The following is a 22,262-nucleotide window of genomic DNA, read 5'->3' as shown; positions in this document are numbered from 1 at the left end:
TGAACACTGTGATCCAGGGAATAGAGTATCCTAACGTGTGTCTCGGCAGGTGTGCATCCTGCGCCCTTCGGAAACCTCTGTCGATGGCATGAGCCCTACCACGGTGCACTCCCAGCCACCAGACAGATGGCACCTGGAGGATAACTACCGTGTTGCTGCTAAAAGAGGCAGAGATGATTTGCTGCCCACAGGCAGAGTCCTCGCTGCCCATTGGTGCTGATTTAGCGCATTTGTCCAGATACCACAAGGACGCTCAGCTCAAGATGTTTTTTTCCTGTTCCTTTCTCTGTCCAACAATTTTGTTACATTTTCAATTTTGTTACATTTTCCTCATCCCAACTTCCCCAGCACCTAGATTCCACCATAACTTTCAGAAGCCCGCTTATTACTTCCTGGCAGGGTGCGGAATGCTGATGGGTATAGATCTGTCTTGCATTTATTTGGATTTCCTCCCTGCAGGTCCAGAAGGGAGCCTGGAAAAGAATGTGCAGAATGAGCGCACTTGCGGAGTGAATGAATGAGTGAGATTCTTACATGTGCACAAATGCCAGCGACTGTCTCTTCCTAGCTTGATTGCCATTGTTTTCAAATACTCATTGCAAAATTGCTATTTACTGTTGAAAAGGAGTAATTGAGTGCAAGTTTAAAATCAATGAAAGTCAGATCATCGGGAAAATTAGTGAATGATAGTATTTACCTCATCAAGGTGATTGTAAGAATATTCACAGGAATCCATAAATATCCAGCAGCCAAGAAAGTAAATCCACGATGTCCTAAGAATGTCAAATTAGTAATCACGTATAAAGTGTCTTTTCTGGGGATGCAGCCTTTCATGAATTCTAGGTAACCTAAATATTTATAATGTTGATGCCTTCAATTCCATTTTAGCATTGATTAGGGTGCATATACTCATTTGGGAAGTGGTCTGTGGAACATACTTAGCCACCGGGCTGAGGGTAGAACTCCAAAGGACAAAAGTATGGAAATGTCTGTTTGTGTTGTAGAATCTCACGAGAGATTACTGAGCGCTGCATGCATGGTTATACACAGGCCAGTTACCCCGTTGTAGCTTCTTTCTCATTTGCTTGTTCCTATTTGAACACGCTCAGTAATTCCACTTCCTTGAGCTAATATACACTAATGATAATAGCTGAAAGTATTGTGAGTTTACTGTGTGCTAGCAGAGTTAGACACACTTTACACAAAGTAACTCCTAACATCCTCAACAAACCTTTATGGGAAGTGCTGTTATCGTCATTGGCATAAGAAAATTGACACACGAGGGCATAAGGTTCTTTACATTGTCCAGGATCACAAGTGTAGTAAGTGGCTCACGTCAGAGAGTATCAGTGGACAGTGAACTGGCTGTCTCTCTACCTTTGCTGCCTCTTATGGAAGTTCACATTCTCAGACTTCCTTGTGGCAGGAAGCAGTCATGTGAACCACATATGGCCCAAGAAAAATAGTATGAAATGTGCTGAGCTCACTTCAAGGAAGCTTTTAGTTTCCCACACTAAAGGGCCTGGTGCAGCAGGGATGATACAGACCCGCCTGGCTCCCCTGTTCTTCCTACCTTCACTATGAATGGTCCCCTGGGTGATGGCCACCATCTTGTTCCACAATCCAGTGACTAGCGAGGTACCAACATGCCATCTTGACCTCACTGCCCTCTCAACCAAACTTTCCTCCTCCCTTCTGTTTATTGGCAAAAAGAACTGGTTTTACTTTACTGAACTCACTGACTCTATCAAATTTTCTGTGACTGCAGTTAAACACAACTCTCGTTAAAACAGGCTGAACCTGGGTTCCTACCTCTACCATTGTGTTCTAGAGCCGGTGTTCTTAACCTCAGGTACAACCTTCTTGTCAAGTTCTAGGATCTGAGGACTCACTGAGTCAGGAAACACATGATGTCCACCTGCAGGAAACTTGCAGACCAGTGGGTGAACACCATAAAATAATACTATGTGCGCCATTGCAAACTGTGGCAATGACAGGCAGGGAAAGACTGAATGCTGGGAGGATAATAACTTGGGAGGTAACTTAGGGGAAAAGGATAAACTCATTTAATTAACTTTTTCTGAGGGAGGCTTTTTCTCTGTAGTTCAGGCTGCCCTTAAATTCATGGTTAGCCTCCTGCTTCAGCTATCAAGTGCTGGGATTACAGGCATGTACCGCCATGCCTCGCTAGTTCTTACCTTTCTAAAATCCTCTGCTTAGGAAGTTCTGGGTAAAGATTGTGTCCATTGGGGGTCGGGGGGATGGTAAATTGCTAGTGTGGAATTCTGTGGATATGTTTATATCCCGTGATTGGCCCTCCTTTGTTTTGTTTCTGTTTGCTTGCATGTATATGTATGTGTGTGTGTGGGGGGGGTTGCTGTGTTTTTAAATCCAAGCCAGTAACAACACTACATTCACTCTATTAATAAGCTTAGACAAGTAGGCATCGGCAGCCGCTTTGAGAAGTGCTCACCACCACAGAACCGCACTGCTAACGTGTGTGAGACACGTCTGAAGATTGGTGAGTAAAGCAGGATGTCTGGAGCTCCTGACACACAGCCCAGGCTCTGGTGCTTCTCGGTTGGCACACTCCTGTCCCCTGCATGGGCATCTCCCTGTACAATGCAGTGCCACCCAGGGGTGTACTGTTGCTGCTTGCTATGGATGTAACAACTCTGTACACAGGAGTTTAACATTTCATGGTCCAGATGAAGATCAGTCCTGTGTGGTAGCTGCATCAGTGATCCCCGCCGCCCACCCCTCCCCGTGTAATTACCATGTTGGTGCCCCACACTTCCTTCTGTCCCTCCTAGAGAATGGGATCTAAAAGCATGGCCACTGCCCCGGGAGAGGGTACCTTGGTTCCTTGTGATGAAGGGACCCTTGGGGGGGGGGTAGCTTTGCTCCCACAGCCGCGCTCCAGCCCTTGTCTACACTTCTGCCTCTTCCCTCAAACATTGCTGTCCTTCCCTTCCCGAGTCTACCCTGGCTGAGCCCGTCCTCCGAAGGGCTGGGCCAGGGCACCCACATGAGGAAAGAGCAGCTGGCGCGGGGATGCTCCGGCTCAGGATGCACGGGACTGGTGATTGTGCGTCCCCATGCCTGGACAAGAGGACTGCCGGCCCCGCACCGGGAGGGGAGGTGCCTCTCTCTGCAGCCCTTCCTAATCAGGAGAATACTTCCCAATGCATTCACATGCCACACAAGTTTGCCATTTCCATGAGTGACTTTTACTTCTATTTTCTCTTACAACAATTAGTATGAGTGCATACTAATATAATATGATAATGGAATTTATTTTGGAAAGTTGATACAAATATTTAAGATGTCTCAATAGTCCTCCCATACCCTCTCGCTCACTTCCTCTCTCTCGCCTGTCCCCTTCCTCACCTCCAGAGGTTTCCCATCCTTGCTATGTTTCTTATTCTATGTCTGGATTTGTTTGACTTCGGATGTAAGAGAAATCGTGAACTACTTAACCTTCTGAGCCCGGCTGATTTTGCTTATCATGCTGGCTACGAGTTCCATCCACCTTCCTGAAGATGACATGATTTTATTCTTCTTATGGCTGAGTAACGCTCCATTTCATATATTTCCCACATTTTCTTTACCCGTTCATCCGTTAATGGGGAGCCGGGCTGCTGTTACAGTTAGCTATTATGGCTCCTGCTGCTAGAGACATGGTCACGCATGTATCACTGTAATAAGCTGCCCTTAACTTTCCAGGAATGAAAGTGAGAGTGGCGTAGCTGAGTCAAATAGTATTCCTAAGTTTAGTCTTTTGAGGTTTTAACAATAAACTTTAGCTTAATTCCAAAGTCATCAAATGTAGTTTATAATAAGTCTTATGCTCCTTCTTTTTTTAGTGTATCTTGAAATAAAATAAGTAACTACAGAAATGAAAGGGGTCCGTGTCTCAATTGACATTAATTTGAGTGCTAACACATTTCCTTCCTGCGGTGGGAGGATTCCCCATGTTTTTCATTGTAACTGGCCTGGTATGTCTCTAAACTCATTAGCATCCAGCTCTTGGCTCTTTCAAGTTCTTTCAAGGATCTGTTTGAATCTTAATATTTTGTGTTTCTGCCCAGCTTTTATATACACTCTTTGGGCTTTTTGTTTTATACCAGAAGCCTCAGAAGTTAATTCTTAAGAGAAAAGAACCTGGGTTTCAGAAACATTCATCTTTCTTTAACTTCTTTAAAAAGCCCTTTATGCTCCATTTACTCAATCGTTTTAGAAAAAAAATAACAATAGAGAGGTCCATGTTTTCTCATATTTAAGCGGCTTCTGTTCAGAGGATGAATTTATATTTGTCTCAATCTTAAGAATTTCAAGTGAGACAGAGAAGCCTTGAAGTTTCCTCCTCCAACATGAAAAATGCAATGGGCGTTAATTTCTTCTTGCAGTGTAAAAGTGGGACTGGTGACTTATGAAGGAAGACACTTAAACTATAGATACTTTTGGTACAGCAAAAGGATATTTCTTAGAAAGGCTGCAAAATCATTTTTACTTGAAAACCCCAGCTGACTGTGACATAGTTCTGATTGTGGAGACTTCTTTTTTTACGAGTCCAAAGTTGAGTTAATTTTACAGCTGTCTGGACCCTCAACACACCTGTGTATCATGCAAGTTTTAGACCTATGGAAAGGCTTGAAAATGCACCAGGATTCAGAGAAATCCGCAGCGGATCCCTGAGGCCGTAGTCTGCAGAGGGCATGGACGCAACCAGCTGCGGGTGAACGTGTCTTCTGCTGCCTTTCACAGGGCCCCTTGCTTGTATTTCTACAGTGATCACTTTAGAAGGGAGCCATGAACCTTGGCACCAGGAGTGGTGTTGGCATGTGTGTGCCTCTATGAGGTCACATTGGACCCTTTGTCCCTCCTGCAAAGAACCTGATGTGGATGCCTGTGAGGAGACCCTCACTCTCACACATGAAGAGGGGCAGTCAGGTGCATAGTCAGTTTTGAGTCACTGGTTCTTTGTTGCTTTCTCTGAGGACGAATGTCACGTGCCATCTTGACTGGGTTATGGATGCTGGGATGGAACTAAACATTATTTCTGTGTATGTCCATGGGGCGTTTTCATAAGAGATAAGCACTGAAAGCCATTCAGTCTTAGAGCAGATCGTTCTCACTAAAGAGGGTAGGTATTGTCTGATTCTCTCTGACCTGGAGGGAACAAAAGGTGAATGAAAATGTACTTGGCCTTCTCTGCCTGCCCGCTTCAGCTGTGACATCCAACTTTTGCCTTGGCTGAGGAATCTAGCATTGGTCCTCCTCATTCTCACAGCTGTAAAACTGGACTGGAATTTATAGCATGAGCTTCTCAGGATCTCCAGTGTGCAGATGTCTTCCTGCTCATTACAGAAGCCAATTAGTCATCATAAATCTATTATATCTCTATCATATGTATTTGCCGATAAACAGGCTGTACTCAACATACAATGGCTTCGCTTACAATTTTTCAACACAATGATGGTATAAAAAGGATCTATAACTTTTCTTTAAGTTTTGAATTTTGATCTTTTCCTAAGCTATCCAAGTGCTATATGCTACTGCCTCACTTTGATGGACAGCAGCAGGCTCAGGGTCCAGTCAGCCATGCGACTATGAATTGGGGACTTTGGATCAGCTCAGGGAGAAAGAGTCTATAAAAGTGCTAATTTTAATTGCAGGAATATTAAAGACATCCCTTTTGTGTGTCCCAAGATTGCAAGCTTTTTTTTAGTGACAGAGAAAACAGTTTTTGGAATCTAAAATGTGGGGAAAAAAAGATCTGACAGTCTGCAATTCTGAGCCTCCTCTAGTAAATAAGAAGGAGTAAAACTGAAGTTCTACAACTAGATATGAAAATACTTTCAGAACTTGAGAACTTTACTGCTATATGTCAGTATGTATGAAAATTACATAAAAATACAGTCTTCAATGTTGCTGATTAGTGTATGTTCTCAGATTTTTTGTTGATGAGATTTTGTTGAATACTTGTCCAGAGAATTCAAGGACTAGGATCTATGTGTTCTTTATAGTTCTTAGAATTTTTTAAGATAGACAGACAGAAATGATAGCTTCCTCTATACTGAGTGATGTACAAAGAGCTTTGGGAACTACTTTGATGGGATGAATATCATCTTCTTAAACCAATTATGATCTACAAGTTTGATTGCCTTGCATTTATTGAGCATTTATGATGTTCCTGATACTATTATGCACATACTAGAAATATTAACTCATTTCATCTACACAAAAAGCTTTTGAGGCAGATAATGCAATTTATCAAACTGATTATAGATGATGAAACAGAGGCACTGAGAGATTAAATAGCTCACCCAAGGTCACATAGCTCATGCATAGGGGAACCAGGGTATGCACCTAGCTGGCTGCACTGCCAGTACTCTCACACACGGGGCATTAATGAAGGGCCTCTCTGTGAGACTGTGGAGGGCATAGACCTTGTTCTTATGGAATAGTAGCAGAGTTCAAAGGTAGCTAGCAGCAAACTTCTTTTCTTTTCCCAACCATGTCACGCAAAAGGCAGGTGACTGATGACCACTCTTCCCTGCCAGGTTTCTCTGAATGCTTTCACAAGAAGGGAGAACATGACCGTGATTTCCCGGTGTGATTATCATGTGATGTACGACAGCAGAGGGCTCCGACTAAGTGGCAGGCTCGTGTTTTCAGGTATTACTGTTGTGCTGTTTATCAGGAAGTGGCGGCTTCTAGCGTCTCAGCAGTCCGTCGTACATCCCTGGCGGGGGATGCACTCTTTCATGCTAGTGGAGTGATAGCAGTGAGCTCTTGTTCACCCTGATGATAGTGTCTCTCGATTTATTTCTGCAATAATTCAGCTTCTGAGCTTTCCACATCAGCTGGCCTAGGCACGAATGAGATGATAAAGGGCTCCCGAAAGAGCGTCCACATTGGAAAACCATCCCAGCCCCATGGCAGCATCCCCTTTCCAGCATGGTCGGTGGTGAGCATGGTAAGGTAGGGGTCTTCTGAGGGACGCCCTGTCAGAGGGGTCTGATGTTACCTGCTTCCTGCCTAGTGGGGCCTGGTGGGACCTCTGGAGAAGTAGCGCTGGCCTTGGGATAGCAGCGAATCCCCGGGGTGTTGTGCAGTTGCTACAAAAAAGAGCTTTGGTACCAAAGTTTTCCTCAGTGAGTGGAGTTACAGAGAAGATCTGCCAGAGAGTGTGGCTGAGCCAGGGCTGGATCCCAGCTTCCCCGCCTCCAAAGCCTCCTGTTCTTCTATGATTAATGGGAGCCTTTCACTACCAATTCCACCTGACTCCAGAGCTTCTCACTTTCCCGGGTGGATGATATCATCTTCTGCTTTCAGTATGCTCTCCCGATGGACCGCATGTGCCCCTTGTGGGAAGTGAGCACACATTTTCCACCTTCATAATATTCATTGAGTGGATAAGGCATCTCCCAGGCTCCAGGCAGTGAAGTCGTGGATGGTAACACACGAGACTGACAAGACCCCTGATCTCCTGGACTTGCTGCTTTAAAGAGAAGGGAGATCGATGGAAAGATAAATGATTGGAAGCACCAGGTGGTGCAACAGTATTTGCTCCATAAATGCATGTAGAACAGAACTGGGTGGAAAGAAGCAGAATTAAGGACAGAGTGGTGCAGACTCAGTTCCTGCCGCCTGCAGTGTGGGTCAGGAGGCTGCCCTTCGCCCACCATTTCCTCTGGCTGTTTTCAGCACACCCGAGAGACACTGTGAGAGGTGTTCAAGATAGAGGCAGGCAAGACGTGAAGGTCCCGGCATGCCCAGGTGTCTCCAGACTACTGTCATACCATTTTGGTGGTTGATATTATTAAACATTGAAAGGTATTTAAGGATTACCTCCAGGTGATGTGGAAATTCCACCCATTTAAGGCACAGATGTGAAGAAAAGTGAGAATGCGTACCCCATTCTGTCTCTATAAACTTCCCATATGGGTTAGAAGAAGAAAAGGAAATAAACAGCTCTGGCAATTAAGATGTAAGAAGTCTAGCGGAAGGGAGACAGGCAGAAGAAGAAGGTTTTTCTGAATGTGAGCAGCTTGATGTCTTGTCATGCCAGAAAGAAATGCTTTGTACTAAAAATTTACTATGCTATTCACAAGGGCATTACATTACCCAATTAGGCTCTTCCCCTTAATCAAAGATCCAGGAATACAGTCGCTTGTATTTCTTGACCAGATTCTCTCTCCAGCTCTCTGGCATCCCAGAAGCCTCGCCTCCCACTCTGTATCCCGGATGTGATCTTCGATCCATACATCACGGGCTTCTAAAGTTGGAAGGCTCCCCACGCACCCGTCTGTGCTTAAGACTTGAAGTGAATTTTTTTTTTTTTTTTTTTTTTTGCTGCACCGGGGATTGAACTCACGACTTCCTGCTTGCCAGGCAGGCGCTTATGCCACTGAGCTGAATCCCCAGCCCTTTGAAGTGAATTCTTGAGTCATCCTGGCTATGAATCTGTAGGATTTCCTGAGCACAGTCCCGACTTTGCAAATTTTTACCCATCTTTGGGACTGAAAGATGAGGAATGATATAAATGAGAAATGATGCAAAAATTGTTTACCTTCCAGGGAGTGAAAACTGAACCAAAACAAGAAACAAGTTTATGGTGGTGTCAAAATACATTTCTTTCTCAACCTGCCAACTATTTAGACTTTAAAATATACCAATATAAGTTTTATTTTTCCTATAGAATTCAGCTCACAATAAAATTGGCCATACTCTGGAGAGGAGAAAGTAGTTCAATTTTAAAACCATGTTATGTTATTGAAACATTCAAAAGATTTACTTTGCCTTAAATTAATTAAGGGAGAATTAATGAATTCTCCTATGACAATGCCCGTAACAATTATGACTGTGATGGTTGCATCAAAAGCATTTTTACTGTAAAGTTTTCTGAGGAAGCCCCATCTACAGTGAAGCTGCAGACTGCCTGATCTCGGTTGACTAGAACATTCATGACTGTGGAGACATGGGCTGCACTGAGGTTGGGAACCAAAACTAATTTAGGCCGTCTTAGACCTTTTAATAACCAATTACTGTACATTTTCTATCTGAAAATTCTCACATTCTCATGACTAGAGACAAACCTAACGCTATCACTAAGATTACCCAACCTCTCTTCTCCACCCATCCTAAACCTAAGAATTCTCTCAGACAACATCTGAAACACGTAGGAGAATTTTCCTCACCCTGACATAACCAGACCATCAGATGTTCCCATCAGTGTCATTGGTAAATGTGGTGATTTATGACTTGCTTTTGATCCGTGACCATAATAGTTTAAATAACTTCTTCCACCATAGCATGTGTCATTCAGGATAACTAGAACCCGTGTTTCCGGCCCAAAACCACTTGAACTTGGCTCAGAATAAATTATTTTCTTATTTCCTTTGAAGCAGAGTCTTTACTTTTATTTCAGCATCACCTCGTGACAGACATGGGGCTCATTTTTTCCCTTTCTATCTCACTGGAGCTTTCAAATCAATCTGGGGGTCAGACTTGAACATTATTCACAGTTCTTATATCAGAGGGATTACTAAGATAAGGAATTCCGAATAGTTCTGGAGTTCAGAAGTCTGAAATTAGTGACCTCAGACTTGAATTAAGCTGTCCGCCGCTACATTAACTTTGCAAGCTGCCTAGCAGACTCTGTTTCCTGACCTTTGCTTGTTCCCAGAGGCTACCCAGAATTCTAGGCTCAGATCCCCCTTATCTGTCTCCAAAGAAGCAGTCAAGATGAGTCTTGCTCATGTTCCATCTCACTGGTTCTCTCCCTTCTGTCTCTCTTTTGTGCACTTAGAGGGGCACCTATGATGACACTGAGCCTACCTCATCTGCTGATGAGACCACCTAGTTCAATCCGCAACCTCAACTCCTCCATGCTGGGTAAGGTAGCACACTCACAGGTCCTGGAGATTATGATGTGGAAAGCTTATGATGTGGGGCTGTGTGGCATTATTCTGCATATCACAAAGGCAGAACAAATTTTGAAACCTCTGGAATTCCATGCGACCAAGCAGAGTGGAGAAGGGCTCAGGTTCTATTAAAGTAGGTAAAAGCGCATGATGCCTACAAGGGTTTCCAAGCTAATTGCTGACCACCTCCAGGGTTCCCACCAGCTGCATCTGAAAAATTCACATATACCACAGCTGTATGCTCTTTCAAATGAGTAGTTCACTGCTTTGTCAAGTGTTAGCTAAGGCTGATTCAAGTGGGGAAAAGGTAGCTTCCTGCAGATCCCTTAAATACACCACTTTACAGGAAAGAATACTGTTCTCTAATGGAGCCAAGTCAGCGGTGAGTGGTTTGGATTTGAAAAGTGCTCACAAAAGTCTTATGTGTTCAGAGGTGGAGCATTTGGAAGGTGAGTGGATCTTGGGGCACTCTGTTCATCTGTGGATTCATCCTGTGGTGAGTTCGTGGCTGAATGTGCTGCAAGGAAGGGACCTTGGCGGGAGGGCTGGGTCACAGGCACCTGTCCTTGGAGTATATGTCTCTCTGGCTCTCCCTGCTCTATTAGCTTCTTGGCTACCATGGGTCAGGCAGCTTTCCTTTGCCAGACTCTTTTGCCATGGCCTTTCTGCCTGGGATCCAGGTGACCGGGGACTGAACTCTCTGAATCTGTGAGCTGAACTAAACCTTTTGCCCTTTAAATTGTGTAGCAGGTACTTTGCACCAGCAAGGAAAAAGTGACTAATACAGGTAGCATCGACCAGCACTCAGAAACAAGGCTGACCTTTCTCTGCAGCTGCATCTGTGGCCTTACCCAATCCACTGTGGCAGTGGCTGCTGTCTGAACGCCTTTGCTCATTTTATGTCAGTGGAAGGTCAAAAGAGAGGATCCACAGATGTGACTGATGGCATTGTATAAAGGTTAGTGAATGGAGCCCAGGTATGGGTGAGCACTGCTCAACCACAGCTTCTGCCTGGCAGTGATGGGAAAAGCCTGCCTCTTGCTGTCTTCTAATTATGTTGGAAGAATCCTCCTGGCTTAGTTAACTCATACTGAAGACTGACACCTAACAAACACATGAACAGGAGGAAAATCGTGCACTCTTACATTTTTTGTTTCATATATTACAAGGAATATTTGCATCTGTGGTCTTAGTCATCTTCCTGGAAACCCAGTAGCGGATCATCACTGGGCCACTTACACGTCTGTTGGTCCAATGAGTGTAGGTGTTGCACTGTACCCTTGTAACAGCCCTGAGAGACTGGTTGAGAAACTTCTCTCCTACTGTCTGAAGACCACTTTGTGGCCGAGCAAGGACTTGCTGGAGGCTCCAGAGTGGAGGCCAGGACTCCAGCCCTGGTCCCTGTGTTAGAGGCAGAGGCAGCAGTGGTTACAGGAGTGTGACCTGCAGCCAGATCTGCTGAGTTCAGATCCCATCTCTTCAACATGTCAGCTTTGTGGCAAGTTACTGAAGCTTTGTGTCCTGCAGTTTCCCCTCCTGCAGTGTAGGGGTGGTGGTGTTACCTGCTTAATGTTCTTGGGGATTAATGAGCACATGAAACTGTGTTTAGGACTGCATTAATGTAATGCAGCATTTGCAATATAAACATGAGCTGCTGCTCTTCTGCCAGCATCTTTTCTCTTGTATAATTTGGCTCTCTGGAGAGATCACACTTGGAGAAGTAATCACGTGATATTCTGGCCTCATACTCGTTTCCATGCGTTTCTCTTTGGGAACAATACTTTGCCTCTCTCTTTGACTTCTGGGGAAGCTGGATTCTGGGGTGACCATGTGGTACAGCCTGGCCATCCAGCCCTCCATCTCTCTGACCAAAGTGCTTAATTCATGAAGGGGCTGTGACCCACGTTTTACCATTTGAATTTTGCTAAAAATTCTAAGGAAATGTGGAATTAGCTTAATCCTCAGATTTTTAACCTGAGAGGTAATCAGTGTGGGCCTTCCAGGGTACCATCAAAGGAGATACCCAATGATGTTCCTAATAGCTGCGAAGCAGAGGCCGAGGCTAAAGAGATGTGCAAACTGGAACACATTACTTATGAGCTAGAAGAGAGGATGCATTCAGTTCTGTGTGGAAGCCAGTCGCACCTAAACTAAATCTAATTCTAAAATAAGCACTGAATCACCAATGCGTTTTCTTCCTTCTTTCTTACTGCCTTCAGCATAAATAGATATCAGGGACATACAGGGCTAGGGCAGTCACTCATCACATGTGAGATCTGATACACATCTACTGCCTCAAGTCACTGAGGAATCACTACCTTGAAAGTGAGCTGGTTGCGGGTAGAGGTGAACGACAAAAGTCTAGGTCAGAAGACTTCCTTCCATGTACCCTGGGAGGAGAGAAGCTGGTTCCCAGGGCCACAGTGGAGAATTCCATTATGCAAGAGCATCAGTGAGATAGGGGTGTAAGTGAGAAATGAATATATGAATTAGTAGTGAAATCATAAATGCCTGATGATAACAAAAGACTGCAAAGCACTCCAGACATCTAATGCACTACAAGACCATTGTAGTTAGCAGCACTGTACTCTGCACTGGACGTCTGCTAAGGGAGATTTTTAAGTGATTTTATGATAAAAAAGAAAAGGTAACTATGTCAAATGATATATCTATTAATTTTCTTGACTACAGTAATCAAACACATGTACACTAAAAAACAATATGCCATGCCTTACAGGTACACAATAAAAATAAGAAAAAGTGGAAAATTATCCATACTTGGCCATCAGGAAATTAGGCACATCTCTAGTTAGAAATAGTAAAGATCTACACTACTTTTACAAGAAACAAAATAGTACCAAACACTTAAAATGTGTGGACTACAAAACTACTCTGCATGAAATTCTTTAGAGTACTGTCAGATAGTATTTACCTTGAGTATTTTATTTTAGAAATTATTGAAAGATAAGAGAATAAATAAGGAGCAGAGTAATTCTGAGTCTAGTACCTGGCAGCAAACAGGGTCACAGAAGAAACTTGGGGCCTCAAAGAGGAGAGGGAGTTGTATTTTGAGCTGGGGGAAACTTGTCGTGATATCCTGGGGAAACAGAATGGCCTCAGGACCAGCACACATAATCCCAGTTCTCTGCTTCTCTGCTTGACGTCCCTCATCTTGCCTATACAGAAGCTCTTGTTCGTAGTTTCTGCTTATCTATCTTCAGTGGTAGGCCAAAGGACACTCTGTGTAAATAATGATCTTGAAAATATGCTTTCACCTTATTATTGCTAAACTTCACCCACACATCAAGGACAGGGTAATGATAACATTTCTGGTGCAGATCTTGACTTCATATATATGAAAAATTGAGACTATAATTTCTCCATAACACTGGTGGGTGTTGAGGGTTTTAATTGTTAGGTTGCTAAGGAAAAGGATTCTTATAGCCATAGATTTCAAATAATCTTGGCCAGGGCAGGGTGAATCCCAAGCCAAAAGTGGAAGTGTGCCCTGCTGACTCTCCTTGTGACGGCCCAGGTACTTATGCACTAAGCTCACCTTCACGAGCCACTTGAGACTGGACCAAACCCAAACACTGAGTCTTTCTACCATCCCCTGGAGTGTAAATGTGGAAATCAAGCTTTTTGGCTGCAGTCAACATGCCAGGGCTCTGCCAAGCGCTTTTGCCTTGGAGCCTTAAATCTTCTCTTCAGTAAAAAGCAGGGGGAAAGATGAATCCCACAGACCATCTCTCTGTTTCCTGTGATTAATTCTCCCTCGGTTTAATTTTTTCTGCAAATCCTGGAACCTAAACTTCATTCTAGCCCATGTGCCAATGGCTCAGTGACTGAAAAGATGCAAAAGCTCCCTGGCACCACGTCCAAGTTTTCAGCAGGCGAACACATCCAACCTCTTGCCAGGGCACTCATATGATGAATGAGAAGTGCCTGGACCTTTTCCTACAGGAACACATGCTTTTTTAAATCTCCAAAAGGGAGGGATAAAATACTTAAAATGAAAATGCTCATTAGTTGTGACCCCCATTTGGCCAAGATAGAATAACAAAGACTAAATATAAGCCTGCATCTAAAACATCTGAAAAGCGAAAAAAGTATATAAATTGATGGCTTCCAGCAACTGCAAGATAGTGGTCCCTAAAAAGGGAAAGTAAATCAATCAGAGGCTGTGTTCGAGTATGGTGCCTCATGTCCTGAGGAACATTCCGGGGGCACAGCACAGGAAAGGGGATCCCAGCACAGCATGGCAGCTTCCAAGGTGGAGAAGTTAGGGATGGATTCTGAGAAGATCATGATGACTGAGGTTCACAGAGAAGAGTAAAGAAAAAATATTTGTTCAAAGGAAGAGGAAAATGAATTCCGGGTCTACAGAGGATCTACTCATTAACTATGTGGTGATCCATACGTGCGTGGATGGAAATGACCTGCAGTTGTGGGAAGAGACATGGAGAATAATGCTCTGCTCACATTCAGAGATGCCTGTGTTACCACCAACCGGGGTGGAGAAGCTGTGCATTCCCAAGGTATGAGAACGAGCGATAAGAAGGGCAGTGCATCAGTCATGAGACCAAATGAAGCGTAACCTACTGGACCCTTGGTCCTTACTAATAGAGCTTGAAAACGCATATTGAAAAGTCACATTATATCACAGTGAAGAATATTGATCTTTACAATACATAAATACAAAAGATTATGAGATACACTGTGCTTTGACACGTATACCTTGCATAATGACCAAATAAGAGTAAAAGAAAAAATCCCATGAAACCGATGTAAATTTTTTAAATACCTGGGAGAAATATTATAGATGATTGAATTAATAAGAAAGTTAATGAAACAATTGCTATTGATGTGATCCACATATTTAAGAAGATGAAGTTTGAGCAAATAGACTCATAAAAGATATTTTAAAGGACACAACACCCTTTTAGGGATGACTGCTACAGTATATAAGCTGAAAGTGACACTGAATGAGATTATCAACAGAATAGGTATTACAGAATTAAAGACCAGTGAATTTGAAGAAATAGCAATAAAAAAAGCACCCAAAACAAAGCACAACAGGAAAAGCTTGTGGAAAATAAAGAAACAAAGAATAAAATCTACAGACTTAGATTCACTATCCACTTAAATCAAGAAAACTTGGGAAATGGGTGGACAATTGCTCCGTCCAGGAGAGGGGCCAGCTTGAACTGCACAGCCCCCGACATACGTGGTTTTTGGTGGACTGCATTGGAGAGAACTCCAGAGTTAGTGAACGGACCATGAATAACTTTACTGAGCCTGGATCCCTAGGAGGAGTTTATCATTAGCTCCGATTCAGTGTCCTATGTTCCAGATAAATTGTATGACCTCAGATTCTGCGTCAAACACTGCTGGCTACTGACACAGAGAGGGGATGGAAAGAAATGAGATGAAGAGGTGGGATGCAAGAGTTCTAACGGTCCCTGTGATGTCCCTGTAAGCTAGAAGTGGCCTTTTAAAAATACCATTCTCCACCTCATTTCTCTCTTGCCTGTGAAATTCTGATGTTGACTTCTCCAGGTGGTAAACACTGTCTTATAAGGAAAGATACCTCTAGCCCTGATCCGATACCCGGAGCTATCAGAATTATCCCATTTTTCTTTAATCAAGTGTTGGACAAATCGTGCACTTTTCGTGAGGCACAAGGCAAGCTCTAAGAGGATCTGGGAAAACTTTCTTTCTGGAAAGCAGGAGACTTGGATGAGAGTCCTTTACCCATCTGCTTAGATCAATGTCACAGAATTATGGCTGCAACCACACAGCAGTGAGCTCAACTGTTCTGAGCAAAAGTTCTGAGGATGTCAGAATGTGAAAACAGGAAATGATATCACTGAACTGAAGAACCAATCAGGGACACCTAGCTGCAGGAACTGATATCACTAAACCTGGAGACCAATCAGGGGCAATCTATCCTGTTGCTCTAGGAGACCATCTGGCAGCCATTTATACTCCATCTGCAGTCAAAAGTGCTTTCTAGCAGAGAAACCATAGAAGTTTTGATGATTCAAGGATAGAGTTCCACGATATGGGAGAAATCCTAGGCACCACCAGACTTGGGGAAATTTTATACAGGCTGCCTCAGAGAGTTCTCTTGGAAGTCAAAGATGCAGTTTGAAAGTGAAGCAGAAGAATTTGGAGTAGGTAGCCCAGCTTTAGGCCCTCACAGACACAGATTGGGAGGGGGTGCTGCCACATGGCCAGCATACAGCACCCCAGAACCTGCACACTTCTCCAGTTCAAGGTGGGCAGCTTCTGCCTCTAGAGGATGCACATGAAACCCACCCAGGCATGGTCTCCTATGCTGCATACACATGCAGACTGGCCTGGCATGTGGCCCCCTTTCTCCTTGGCCAAATAAAACTACAGTACAGCTCTGCTGTTGGATAACAGAGTTTGCTCCTTGCCTCAAAGGTCATTGGGAAGTGAATGGGCAACTTCCTATTTCCTGACCTTGTCACAATGTACCCATTGGCACTAATAATTCACCGTTTATAACAGTATTCCCGTAATTATCATTTCAGAGAGGCTTTTAAGGAAAGGTAGATTTTAAACATACTGGACGGGGAAAGAAGAAAATACAAATTAAACTTTAAACACCATAAAGAGATAAGTAACTAGTGATATAGTTTTTTGTTTCCTTTGGGTTTTTGTTTGTTTGTTTGTTTGTTTGTTTTTGTTTTTGGCTGTGGCTTTGGAAATAGTTATTGGCTTAAGGAATTGAATGTTTTGAGTCAATAGATTTCTCAGCATGCGGGTGTAATGAGAGGCACGAAATCAGTGATTGCCTGGGGCTGAGCGTCTAATTATCAACATGAGGAGAAGCTGAAATGAAGGCTTGCCTCTGCCCATGCTGCTGTGGAAACAGAGTGAACGAGACGCTAAGGAGCTTGTGTCACAGGTAATCTTTAGCTCCTGATTGGGATGGTGGAGTCTGAGAACACTTGGTCTGAGGCGATCGCTGTCCCTCTGATCTTTCCTGGTAGGTAGCTTGTCAGAACAGAAATAGCAACACTGACACTGCAGGTAGAAAGATCTGTGCTCTGAGATGAGTCCAGCCAGCTTTGGAGTTGTGTAGATAATAGCAAAGATGCTAAAAGCAATGCATGGAGCAGTGATCAAACCGTGCCTGCTCTCCGATGCTGTTCTATGCCACGTTTTGCACTCTTCAGCACTCTTCACTCTCTCAGAATCTCAGAATGACATTGGACAGTGTCACCACTGTGCAGGTGTAGGAATGCGGGCGCTGAGGGTTTTCATCATGCAAAGCTTGACAGGAAGAACAGAGATTAGAGCTCTGCTCAGTTGGCGGGGCAGTCACACTCCTGGCCTCTAAGTTGCTCTGTCTCTTGGTAAGTCTTCTTTCCAGAAGACCCCGAAGAGTGGAGGCTCATTTCTGGCTACTGGTTCAATAATGGAGCTTCCTGCTAGGCTTGGTCTGGGTGCCTCTCCTCTCAGTGCTTTATCTCTCACCTTGACTCCCAAAGTCAACATGGAAAAAGGCATTTGCCTCTTTGAGAGTGATGTAGTATCTTCTGGCCCCTCCAGAAGGGTTGGAATTCCCCATCGAGGCCCCCTTTGCCCTTGTGGCCCTGAGCAGCACTTCCCTGACTCTTCTAGGGAAACTTGGTCCTTCTCTAGAAGGATTCTGGGACCTGTGTCTGGTTTCGGGGGACTTTGGTGGCACAGTGAGGAAATCTGAGCCTAACCTAGCTGAAACAAAAGTGGGTGGTTGCTCACCCCACGCAACTGTACTGTCCACCAGTGAGCTGGCCTCTGGGACAGACTCCCCTGATTCTGGGATGTCGACATCACCTGTAAACATTCTTCATATATCTCATCATCTCTCTTCTCTCCCTTGATTCTATAAATTGGCTCCATTCTATGTATTGCACACATGCCCTAAGACAAAGGAAGTATGACTGCAGGAAGGCCCTGCTGTGCAGTAGCAGGACCTTCCATCAGTGGGAACCAGACGTCACTGTATCAGCTTTGAGGCTGAAATCCTAGGGAGAGGTTCCCCGAACTCCAGCTCAGCTATCCTCCCACAGAGCACTGCACCTCAGAGTACAGCTGCATCACTAGCACTCCATGCCAAACACAGAAAGAGATGGCTTGCAAAAAGTTTTATGATAGGTAAAGTAACAGTCTCACCAAATAAAAACATCTTAATCCAGAAAACCTGTGGTAAGTGATTTTACACGGGAAAGGGGATTTAAGGTTGAAGTTCAGAGTAAGATTGCTAAGCAGTTACCTTTAAAAGAGGACATTATTTTGTATTGTACAGGTAGACCCTAGGTGAACAAATCATCCTTAAAAGTGGAGCAAGAAACCAGAAGAGAGGGCTAGGGAAAGACAAGATGATGAATACAGGTTTGAGATGTGTGAGGCTGATGTCTGTGAAGTTGGAGGAGGAGGCCATAAGCCAAGGAATTCTGGTGACCTCTTGAAGCTATAACAGGTAACATAACATCTCTCCTGGAGGCTCTGGGAGGCAGCATGTCCTGTGGACACATGGAGTTTAGCCCAGTGAGACCCAAGTCAGACTTTTTTTTTTGGTTTTTTGGTTTTTCTCCGGTACCGGGAACCGAACTCACGACCTTGCGCTTGCCAGGCAGGCGCTTTTGCCGCTGAGCTAAATCCCCGGCCCCAAATTTTTTTTTTTTTTTTTTTTTTGGTTTTTCTCCGGTACTGGGAACTGAACTCACGACCTTGTACTTGCCAGGCAGGCGCTTTTGCCACTGAGCTAAATCCCCAGCCCTTCCAAGTCAGACTTTTGACCTCCCCAACTTGTTGGAGGATAAACTAGTGTTTATATAAGCTGCTACCATTGGGCAAATTTGTTACAAAGCAATAGAAAGTGAGTTATCACTTATATTTTAGTAGGTGTTTTTAAAGTGCTGTGAGGTAGGCTTATTTCACAGAGACTGAGTAGAGAGTAATATCTACAGTAGAGAAGAAAAAGTCACTACATCTTTGAGTCTTAGAGTTGAAGCTGAGCCTCCCAAGTCGGGGAATCGTGCCTGAGAAAGCACCCCAGGAACTTGAATGTAGCTGTCAGGTTATTAAGAGGTCAGTCTTAGTTGGATGCTTATGAAATGTGGGCTGGGACCTCTAGGCACATTCTCAACTCAGGTTTGTTCATATCAGTGGAAGAGAGCAGCCTTGGTGAAGGAGCCAGACTTGGGAGTGCAATTTGCGTCACGGTTCTTAGATGGCCCAAACTGTCTAAAGATTTGGACTCGCAAGATTTGGAGAATTAAGATTCTCTGGGTTGTGTTCCTCATTTTTCCCATGGCTGGGAGAAAATACCTGACACCCATGACACAAAGGAAGAGAGGTTTAATTAGCCTCATGGTTTTGGGTTTCCATCCATGGCTCCAGGGCAGAAACAGCATGGCTGATGGATCTGGTGGAGGAAACTGGCAGCCAAGAAGCAGGACAGAGAAGGGGAGGGAGATCTGCCCTCCAAAACACAGCCCCAGTGTCTCGACCCCTTCACTCCAGCTCCGCCTCCTGATCGCACAGGTAGCTATGGCCTGGTCAATGGACTAATCCACTGCTGAGCACAGCATTCCACCATCCCATCACCTTTCAAAACCCCAGCTCTGAACACAAGAGACTTTTGGGAGCTATTCTTGACCTGAACCATCACACAGGTCACTTGCTAGATGGGTGACATAGGCAAGGCGCCTGAACTCTCTAAGTCTTTTGTTATCAGTGATGTGAAAGTAATAATACTGGACATTTCTACTTCACAAGATGATGCTGCAAATAAATGCATTAATTCTGAGATTAATTCTGTAATTAAGTCGCATCTCATAGAAAAATGAAAACAGTTCAAAGCAGTATTTCCCTTTAACTATGAATCTCTACTTTCTGAATATTAGTAACTAAACACAAGGAAACCTCAAAGATATTTCTTTATAAATTTAAAATGGAGCACTGTAACTGTCCTTACACTGGGCAGTGGCTAAGAATATTTTAAAAAATTGAAAGTCCCTTTCTTGCAGAAAATACGAAATTTCCAGAGCTTTATAGTCTATCTTTTGTTGTACACCTACCAGAAATATTTTTAAACTAATATCGATAGGATAATGATTTGGAGACAAAATATTGCATGTTCTTAGTAAAAGTATAATTTTTACTGTAATATGTTAACCCATAATTTCTTTTCTATGATCCTGTTTACAAACCGGCTACTTTCTGTATTAGTCAGTGTGCTTGAGGCTGAGACAGAATGTCCAGCACTCACAATTTAGAGAGGGAAGGGTTTAAGTTAGCTCTCAGTTTCAGGAGATGCCAGTGCATGGCTAACTGGGCCCTAGGTGGAATGGCATGGTAGAGCAACGCTGCTTAGTCCATGGTGAGTTGGGGAATAGCAGAACAGGGCCAGAGAGGTGTGGGTGAGGTGACAGATACAGCATCTAAGGCCAGGTCGCGGGGACCCACCCAGGCAAACAGGACCATGCTGTGCAATGCAAGCTGTGCTTTGTGCATTACAATCCCCTTTCCCACTGGCTTCCAGGGTACTCAGGAGGGCATCAGGACCCTCCCATCCTGTGCCCCGAATGCTGAAGCCACCCTGGAAGCTGATGAAGCTGGAGGGAAGGGCTCCGCGGCATCCTCCCAACACCTTTCCATGCTGGTCTTTCATGCTCTACACCTCACATTCACTCGCTGAGTAATTACCAGTCAGGGTTCTTCACTGCATACTGAGCACCAAGACGAACGACGATCACCAGGAAATCAACCTAAATCTCTTTTTAAAGACACTTGCTTTAACTGGATCAAAGAAAATACTGTAGAAAGTTGTTCTTTTTAGGACCCTTTCATTGGCAAGTGAAATCGAACAATTATGAAAGTTTTAATAGATCACTTTAGCAACCACGTTCTTTTAGCGGGGAAATGTTTTGGTGTAAACATCCATTACGGAGTTTTAAGCAGTCATGATGAAGTTGTGATTGAAAAATACAACATGCTTGTGATTACAGAGGTTTGTTTCCGCACATCTTTCCAAATTGGATATTGTTTTTTGTTTGGTGACACTGCTTTAATCAGAGACAGAAACTTTCATTTTTGCTCTGAATGTCTTCCTTTCTTCAGCTTTGTCTTGACTGAAAGACAATGATTTCTCTGGGAGACTGGTCAACATCAAGAAACAGGATGTGTAGCTCAAAGGAAAGAGAGGGGTTTTCAGAATCTTCTTCTAGTTCCTAATGAGATGGGAGTCCCAGAGATCCTGCAACCTTAGAGAAAACAGGGTCCAGATCCCAGAATGCGAACTGGTCAAGAGCACTTTCAGCTGAGAGCACAATTCCTGCGTCCTCCTTCTGCTTTTTACACCATCTCCCTGATACTTAAAGCACCACCCGGGGCCTGGATGCCATTTCTTTTCAGGTGCTTTTTAAATGCCTGTCACAGGTCCCTGTGCCACTTTCTCGGCAGCAACTTTAACTGTGCAATTGACAGTCTACCAGTAGACCGTGACAGCAGGATTATATTCTTCCATTTGTAGGAAAGCAGGCACTTCTTGACACAGAAATTCCTTTTCGGTTATTGTAAGAAGTCACCAAATTGCTGTCTACTCACTGTAATTATGGTCAATGCTAGAACTTTTGCACATTTTTAGACTTTTAGCAAATCATTTTAAAAAGGTATCAGGAGCATTATGTCTTTCAAGTAGGATGGAATTATTATATATCCTTTTCCAAATACTTTCACCCAGCACTGTACTGCTTAATCTGCACTCTCTTTCTAATACATTATAGCTTAAATACTGTTGTCTTTAGTGATGGTCTGATTATTTGCACTTGAAAATGACTGGGATCCATTTCCTAAGTTTATCAAAATGCTTTAAAAGAGAAGATTCAGAATAGGACATAAGTATATGCATAAAGTATCCTGTCCTCCCTCACTTTTATTACACTTTTATTAAAAGATATTGTTTTTCTTCATGTTGCTGGGACACTGGTCATTATTAATTACAGTCCAATGCAAACCAAGAACTGTGGAAGGGGCTGGGGATTTAGCTCAGCGGCAAAGCGCCTGCCTGGCAAGCGCAAGGTCGTAAGTTCAGTTCCCGGTACCAGAGAAAAACCAAAAAAAAAAAAAAAAAACAGAAGCAGTCAAAACATCAAGGGTATATTTCCTACATTGCTCTTCAGAAATGAATCCAGAGAAAGAGATCTCTATGGAGCAAGTGACTAAAAGTCTCCATCTGAGGAAAACTAAAAGGATCAAGCACAAGCAGCACATGGATGTTCCCAAGGATTTCTGCTTCAGCTTGAATTC

Source organism: Chinchilla lanigera, unplaced genomic scaffold (assembly GCF_000276665.1).
Source record: "Chinchilla lanigera isolate Chin_1 unplaced genomic scaffold, ChiLan1.0 scaffold00081, whole genome shotgun sequence".
Classification (NCBI taxonomy): domain Eukaryota; kingdom Metazoa; phylum Chordata; class Mammalia; order Rodentia; family Chinchillidae; genus Chinchilla; species Chinchilla lanigera.
Note: the sequence above shows the minus strand (reverse complement) of the source record.